Here is an 8,336-nt window from a genome sequence, read left to right as displayed (position 1 = left end):
TATTTTTTTATATTTTTATCATTATCTTTTCTCTCTCCTTCACTCACAAACACTTAAAAAATATATTAAAAAGCTTAGTAGGTGATACAGGAACTTTTCAAATGTACAGAAAAATCACTGCATTTTCTCTCTACCCTACTCACAATACCTTAAACCACTCTTTTAATTATAAAACCCACCCACATAATTGATGGGTAGAATGTGAATGCTTTCAGAGTTAGAGGATTAAAGTCAGACTAATGAGATAAGACCTAGGTTTGTTTTTCTTTTTCAATAACAGTTTTTATATAAGGCGGTCACTCTTTATAATTGCTCGTGTAAAGAAAGGATCGATTAAACTATAAACATTGATCACTAATTCCCTTGGATACGACACCCTAATTTCTCTACTAGTTAAGGCACTTAGAAACACATTTTTATAGTTATCATTGACCGGAAATTCGAACCAGATTAGTTTTCTCCAGATGAACTGCTCACACAAGTAAAAAACATTTCCAAGTGTATCCCCGATCTGAAGTTCTCAATTCTTAAGTGTTTCTTAAACAATCAAATTGTTCTTTGCTCCATATAACTTACTGCTTTAGTATGTTCATTTTAGGGTGGTGGGAATGCTTCCCTTACATCCCTTCTATATTATAACTTTCTTTTCTCCACATCTTGTCGGTCGACAAAATTTGCGATACCACTAGGAGGGGGCGGTGTTCCCACCCAGACTGACCAAACGGCATCCCTCCCGTTGTCACACCCCGGCTGGCTGAGGAATGCCAAGGCGTAACGTATAGATTGCTCAAACACATGTGACAACTATTAAAGCGGCAATATTATCATTATCATATTAAATCTCGAGTACACAAGTTTTAAAACAAAAATAACATCAAAACAAACTAAATAACTATTACATCATTTGATTACAATAACCTAAGGGCAATCCAATTGTCTTCAATCTTGAAAAATGTATCAAACTATTGTACCTGTAGCATATAAATAAAGGCGAACTACGAATAGTTGGTGAATTTCCCACAAGTTTGATACACTATAATATGAGGCAAAATTCATACAATTTCATTAGACAGGTATGATAATTCAAGCATAGATGAATTATGTAAAAATAACAAATGTGACCCTTTTCTGTTTGACACTAAGTCGAAATAGTGAGGGGAGCGCATGATGTACTTATTGAGGCTACTGCGGCTATGAGACAACAATTAATAATAACAACAATTAATCAATGAGGCATAATTCATACAAGCAAGTAATAACACATAAGTCCATGATTTGAATTGTAGTTTGTAGCAATGAGGCTAAAAGCAATAACAATTTTTGATAAGGTATATATGCTACCCCCAAAATAATAAAAGTAAGAAGGGGTGTGAGAGACTCACTTGTTAAGTAAGCGAGAACGGGTAAGTATGCGAAGATGTCTTTAATCGAGTGAATCGAGAGAAATTGGTTCGACGAGTATCCTAGATGGGAAATAAATTCTAGGATCAAGATGGTATGTTAGAAATGAAAAGTTTAAAGGAATAAAAGCTGCGGGCTCGGTTCTTGGTTCGTTTATGTGACATTTGTCAATTTCGGGTTATTTTATACTTGTATTCTTAATGTAAACCCGACCCGTTTTGTATCCCGAACCTTTCGATATTATCAAAATTGTGACATTTGTCAATTTCGGGTTATTTTATACTTGTATTCTTAATGTAAACCCGACCCGTTTTGTATCCCGAACCTTTCGATATTATCAAAATGATGAATTGTATGTTAAATATTTGTTTTATAGTTGTTGGATAAAAAAAACACCCTTTTCGGTTCTTAAAATTCCCCGAAAACGCTCAAAACGAACTCGAGGGTCTAAAACTACCAAAATGGAGACTTGAAGGACCCATTTGTAGTTTGTGCTTTCTTGGGTATATAACCAACCCATTTTCATGAAACACCCTTTATGAAAGACCCATTCAACTTACCCTATATATACACACCCATCTTCTTCATTTGTGCTTGCTCATTTCTTCATTTCTCTCTCAAATTCTTGAATTCTAAGGTTGTTCTTCATATGCTAATCTTTTATTTTAACTAACTTCTCAATACTTAAAGCTTGATGTTACAACATATATATAATATACACTCCTTGTTTACCTCCGGTCTTTCATTTCTCCGGTCTCGGCCGGTTGAAATGTCGGACTAGTAAGGCAAGGTTACATGGAGCACTTTGTAGTCCTTGTTTATATATTTAACAAATCTAACCATATAACTTGTTATACTTGCTTAAATTCTACATATTTTAGTTTATTTTTCATATTTGTCAAGTTCCATGGTATTGGGTATGTGGTGACTAGCCTCGGTTTCATCCCGAGTTGAGAACCGAACCAAAAACCGAACTTTTGTTTAAAAGCATTATTGTTAACTTTTTTAATGCAAAACTTGAGTATGATTATTTATAAGTTATTTTACAAGTTCCATGGTAATTGGGTATGTGGTAACCATCCTCGGTCTTATTCCGAGTCAAGGACCGAACCAAAAACCGAACTTTTGTTTAAAAGCTTTATTGTTAACTTTTTGAATGTAAAACTTGAGTATTATTATTTATAAGTTATTTTACAAGTTCCATGGTAATTGGGTATGTGGTAACCATCCTCGGTCTTATTCCGAGTCAAGGACCGAACCAAAAACCGAACTAAACCGAGTTCACTCGCTTAAGACACACAAGTGTGTTTTTAGCCACCAAAACTCATATTTTTCTTCAAGATTATATTTTAAATCAATTTTAGTTAATTTCTAAACATACTTGGCATGTTGGTAACCAACTTGATCTTATAACAAGTTTGAACCGATAAGTTCGTATACTCGCTTAACGAACGTTAAGGTTCTTCACAATAGAACTACATACTTGGTTAAGTCTATTTTGATTTTATTGAGTTATCTCATAACATTTATTATTTTGGGAAGTTAACTGTGAGCTTGGTCAATTATCAAGTCTCGAACCGACAAACCCGAACACTCGTTTAGACCTCGTTTTGGTATTCTTATAACCAAAGGTTTTGCAATATCGCATTTTAACCCACATTATTACTTAACATAGGTTGAGTAAAAAAAAGAAAAAAACTAATGATTAGAATACCGAGACCCGGTTTCGAGTAAACTTATTTTTCAAAACTCGTTTTTTTTAATTTCTCAAATATTTACATTTTAAATCCTAAACTTTATTTATTTACTTTATTTGTCATGTATTTTATTTTAAACCCTTCCAAGACTACCTACTAACACAAGACCCGTTTAATATAGGTCTTGCTCGTTAAACCGATCTCTCCGATTATTCACGACACTGTCTTTCAAGTTACTTGTTAATGTGAGTACTTTTTCATCCCCCGTTTTCCATCTTTCGTTTTGGGGGTGGCATTGCATACTTATTCAATTACAAATTTTGTCCTTTAAAAAAAGCCAAATTACGGTTCGTGTCCTTTCCTTGCAGGCGGTGTCCTTTAAACTTTTTTTTTCTACACGTTATGTCCTTTACGCTAACTGGGTTAGAAAAAGTCAGTTAAATGCCCTCACGTGAGACGCATGTGAGGGCATTTTTGTCTTTTTGCCTACCCTTCTTCTTCTTCTTCTTCTTCTTCTTCTGTATCTATTAACACACACACACATTTCATCACCATACCTCCCACTCTTCTTCTCCATCACCTTAATCGATGCCTCCACCATCGCCGGTTCTACTATCGCATGGTTTTAACATACAAACCCTAATCGATTTCGATTCTACTGATGCCGGGTTACAACTGTATTTGTCCCCCGTACCGTCATCTTGCACCTCTAGCCACCACTGTTATCTTGCCTGGCTATTATCGCCTATTTTCCATCTGATCTACTGTTGCCGGGTATCTTTGGGAAACCCTAGGCGGCGGTGTGACGGTGGCAGTAGTCCGATTGTGGTTCTGATTTCGATTGTTGCGGTTACAAGACGGTTGTGATTTTAGGGTTTTCTTCTTTCTTTCTTTTTTCCAGGTCAAAACAGGTTTCAGGTTGAAATTGAATCGGAGGGTTTCTTGACGGATTCGGAGCGATTAAGGGTGGAATTAGGTGAGGGTTTTAGTGGGTAATCGATGGCTGAGGTTGAATTGATGGTGTAAGATCGGTTGTAGATTGAGGGTTGTTGTTTGTGGTGATCGGAACCGATCATTTTTAGGGTTTTCGATTGAATTGAAATGAATTTGGATTGGGATGATGATGGTTTGATTTTGTGGGTGAGATTGAAGGTGATGGTGGCGGCGGTAGGTGGTGGGTAGTGGTGGCAGTCGGCAACAAGCCGCGGCGGTAGCGACCTAGACCAAAGCTCACAGATTCATCGATTTTTTTTGGTTGATGAAATCCTTTAGATGGTGGTCGATGTTGTGGTGGTGATAGATTGGATGACGATGATGAAGATGATATGGAGCAATGGTGGGGATGGGTGGATGAACAAGGTAGGTGATATAGGTGTGTGTTTTCCAGCGGCCAGTTTCATCAATCCGGCCATGGTTATGGAGGTTGCAGCTAGAGTAGAGAGAGAATAGAGATGGAGATTGAATGTCCGGTGGTGTGGGTGGTCGCCGGATGCTGTGATGGCGGTGGACCTGGTGGTGGCCAGAGAGAGAGAAAGAAGTGTGAGATGGCGGTGGCTGCCGGAGTGTAACAGGGGGAGAGGGAGAGAGAGGAGAGAGAGAGAGTTTATATCAATGTGTTAATAGATACAGAAGAAGAAGAAGAAGAAGGGTAGGCAAAAAGACAAAAATGCCCTCACATGCGTCTCACGTGAGGGCATTTAACTGACTTTTTCTAACCCAGTTAGCGTAAAGGACAAAACTTGTAGGAAAAAAAAGTTTAAAGTACACCGCCTGCAAGGAAACTTAGAAAAGGACACGAACCGGTTTTTGGCTATTTTTAAAGGACAAAATTTGTAATTCTGTCTAGAAAATAAAAGAACATGTTATTTATTTATCTATCTATTTGGCATTTTGTATGAACAATGGTTGTGTTATTTATGATGATATGAATTTAAATGAGTTGTTTAAATATTCTAACTTTATAGTGTCATTGTGCAATGAGCAATCATGTCGCGCCTCGACGTTTCCGCCTTCATTGGTCGGGGTGTGACAGATTGGTATCAGAGCCATCGACTATAGGATAGGTGGTTAGACGTAACAGCCTAGTATAGTTTATTCTCTAGGGTCCCTATACGTGTGCTTATACGTGTTTACCCTACTTGATTGTTTATTGCATTTTTTAATTATTTATAAACTTGTTTAAAAATCTATCTCATCATAAATGTACACATACACACACTTTCAATAGTATTCTAAGGTATTTTTACCTTAAAACAAAACATTAGTTTTTATATTGTGTTTTATGGATCACAAGCTTAACTTGGATCTCGTTGTTTACAATCTTCTTAAAGCTAGGTTCTATAATTTGTTTTATAACGACCGTAGGGAACGAAACACTTGATTCGATCATTTGACAAAAAGATTCCAAGAATCGAAGGTGATTTACTTACCTGGGATGATTGGGTTTAGTGTTGGTTTCTAGGTCAAGCAACTCGAGTTATATGAGCCGACACTTTAAGTTGTCGTATGAAGCGTTCCGGTCGCCTCCTTATTTTTGTTGTTGAAAACATAAAAGCCACGATGATACGTGGACAAGTGTTTTTAACATCTCGTTGTATCTCCGTTTTATTGTATGTTATTATCATGATTTGAGTCAACAACATGAAAGACGCGGTGATACGTGCACATGTTCGACTCCATATATATTACTTTTACATAAGTTTTTATTGCCGGGATATCAAATCATGGTGGTTCATGTAAGATTTTCCCAACTATATATATGTTTACAAGAAATTTTTTTGTTTTTTTTTTCGGAATATCAAATCATGGTGGTTCATGTATGATTTTTCCGACTATATACAAATTTCAACACTTCAAAACGTCCAAATTTTAAATTCTCGAAACTTTGAAACATATACTTATATATACGTTTTTATCATTTGTTTATGTATAAACTTTATTTCTACTAACATTCTCATCCTTATGACACTAGGATTCACGTAAAAATGGTTACATACATCTTCTATTTTAAACTCAATGCCCTCAAACTCACTACAATTCTTTATAATTTTTAGAATGCCTCCGCTACGACGCCACTATCGCAAGGACTCCAGACGCAAGATGGCCGTTTTAGTAGCCGAACAAGTCGCCGCTGTGATTCCCAAACTCCTAACTCACTTGCAAGCAAACCAACCTCCACCCGTTGTAGCACCAGTTGAACCCACACTCGCTCCCTACTTGTATAAACAATTTACCGGTGCTAACCCAACCAAATTCCTTGGTACGAACTGTGCGACTACCTTATTGCAATGGTTTGAAAAGATGGAAAGTGTGTTCCGACACAGCGAGTGCCCTGAAACGAAGAAAACTAATTTCGCTTCGAGCATGTTTGAGGAAACTGCTCTTACGTGGTGGGGTAGTGTTATGCATCTCCAAGGGGCGGAAATTGCCATGGCGCTTCCATGGACTGAACTTAAGGAACTCATGATGAAGAAGTTTTGTCCCAAACACGAGCTCCAAAAGCTTGAAGCCGAATTTTGGGAATTGAAACAAGAAAGTGGTGATAATGCCACTTACTCGCTCCGTTTTCATGAATTGAGCACCCTTGTACCTCATTTGGTTACCCCGCTCGAACGTAAAATCGACAAATACATCGGGGGTTTACCCATGCTAATTCGGGACTCAGTCATGAGTAGCAAACCCGAGAACCATGAGGATGCAATTACTCTAGCCGGTGCGCTATCGGAAAACCATGTTAAGGCGGGTACCCTAACCATCAAGAAGAAAAATGATAAAAGCAAAACCGAACCCGCACCTCAAGCCAAAGTTGACCCACCACCTCAAGCCATCAACTACTCAAACTCTTCCCACCACAACAACAAAAAGAAACCCAAACAAAACCACCGAAACTATGCCGTTACCCAACCGCAACCGCAACAACAACCCCAAGCTCCCCCACAAAATCGAAAACCCTATACCGGTACTTTTCCACTATGCAACAATTGCCAACTTCATCACCCATCTCACTTACCTTGTCGCCATTGCACCATTTGTAACCGTTTTGGCCATCTAAATAACACATGTCGTTCCGCACAACGTACTCAACCCAACAAACTAAGAACCACTCCACAAAACACCCAAAACCGCTTTGCACCTTACCCGCAAAACCCTCCTCAACAACCCCGAGCTTGCTTTAACTGTGGTGACCCAAATCATTTCCGCAACAATTGCCCACGACTCACTTTTGCAAACCAAGCCCAAACCGTAACCATACCCTACTATCAAACCCAAGCCTACCAAGTCCAAACCTACCAACCTCAACTTCCCCAACTCAATGCACCACTCATCCAACCCATGCAAGCCATCCAAGCACCTCCTCCTCCACCACCTCATGCACCTCAAGGAAATCCCGGTAACCAAGGACGAGCTTTTATGATGAATGCTAATCAAGCTCAAGTGGCAAATGATGTTGTGAACGGTATGTTTTTAGTGAACGAGCATTTGGCTTCTATATTATTTGATAAGGGTGCCGATAGAAGTTTTATTTCATTAAAGTTTGAATCTACTCTTGCCGTACCTCGCACTAAACTTTCTCGACCCTTTTCTGTCGAAGTCGCCAATGGAAATTCTATCACCATAAACTCGGTCCTTCGTAATTGTTCTCTCACTCTTTGTAAGCGTAAATTCTCCATCGATCTCATTCCGATGCAAATGGGAAGTTTCGATGTCATAGTTGGCATGGATTGGTTATCTTTGCACCGTGCCGAAGTCGTTTGTTATGATAAATTCATTCGGATTCCGCTTGTCAACGGTAAAACTCTCAAGGTCTACGGCAAAATGTTTCCTAAAAGGCTCAATCTCATGTCGTGTTCTCAATCGCAAAAATACTTACGCCAAAAGTATGTTCCATTCCTAGCCCAAGCGGTGGTAAAAGACCACAAGGAAAGAAAAATCCAAGGTATCTCCATTGTTTGTGATTTCCTCGACGTCTTTCCAGATGATGTTACCGGTCTTCCACCCATTCGTCCGGTTGAATTTCGAATCGATCTTGTGCCCGATGCAATGCCCGTGGCCAAGGCTCCTTACCGTTTAGCCCCGTCGGAAATGCAAGAGTTATCAAACCAACTCGAAGAACTTTCCGACAAAGGATTTATTCGTCCAAGCTCCTCTCCTTGGGGCGCTCCCGTCCTCTTCGTGAAAAAGAAAGATGGCTCATTTCGCATGTGCATCGATTATCGTGAACTCAATAAACTTACTATC

Source organism: Bidens hawaiensis, unplaced genomic scaffold (genome assembly GCF_021521415.1).
Source record: "Bidens hawaiensis isolate Kalapana, Puna unplaced genomic scaffold, B.hawaiensis_p1.1 tig00022042_1, whole genome shotgun sequence".
NCBI classification, from domain to species: domain Eukaryota; kingdom Viridiplantae; phylum Streptophyta; class Magnoliopsida; order Asterales; family Asteraceae; genus Bidens; species Bidens hawaiensis.
The sequence above is the reverse complement of the archived record's forward strand: the minus strand, read 5'-3'. Positions refer to the sequence as shown.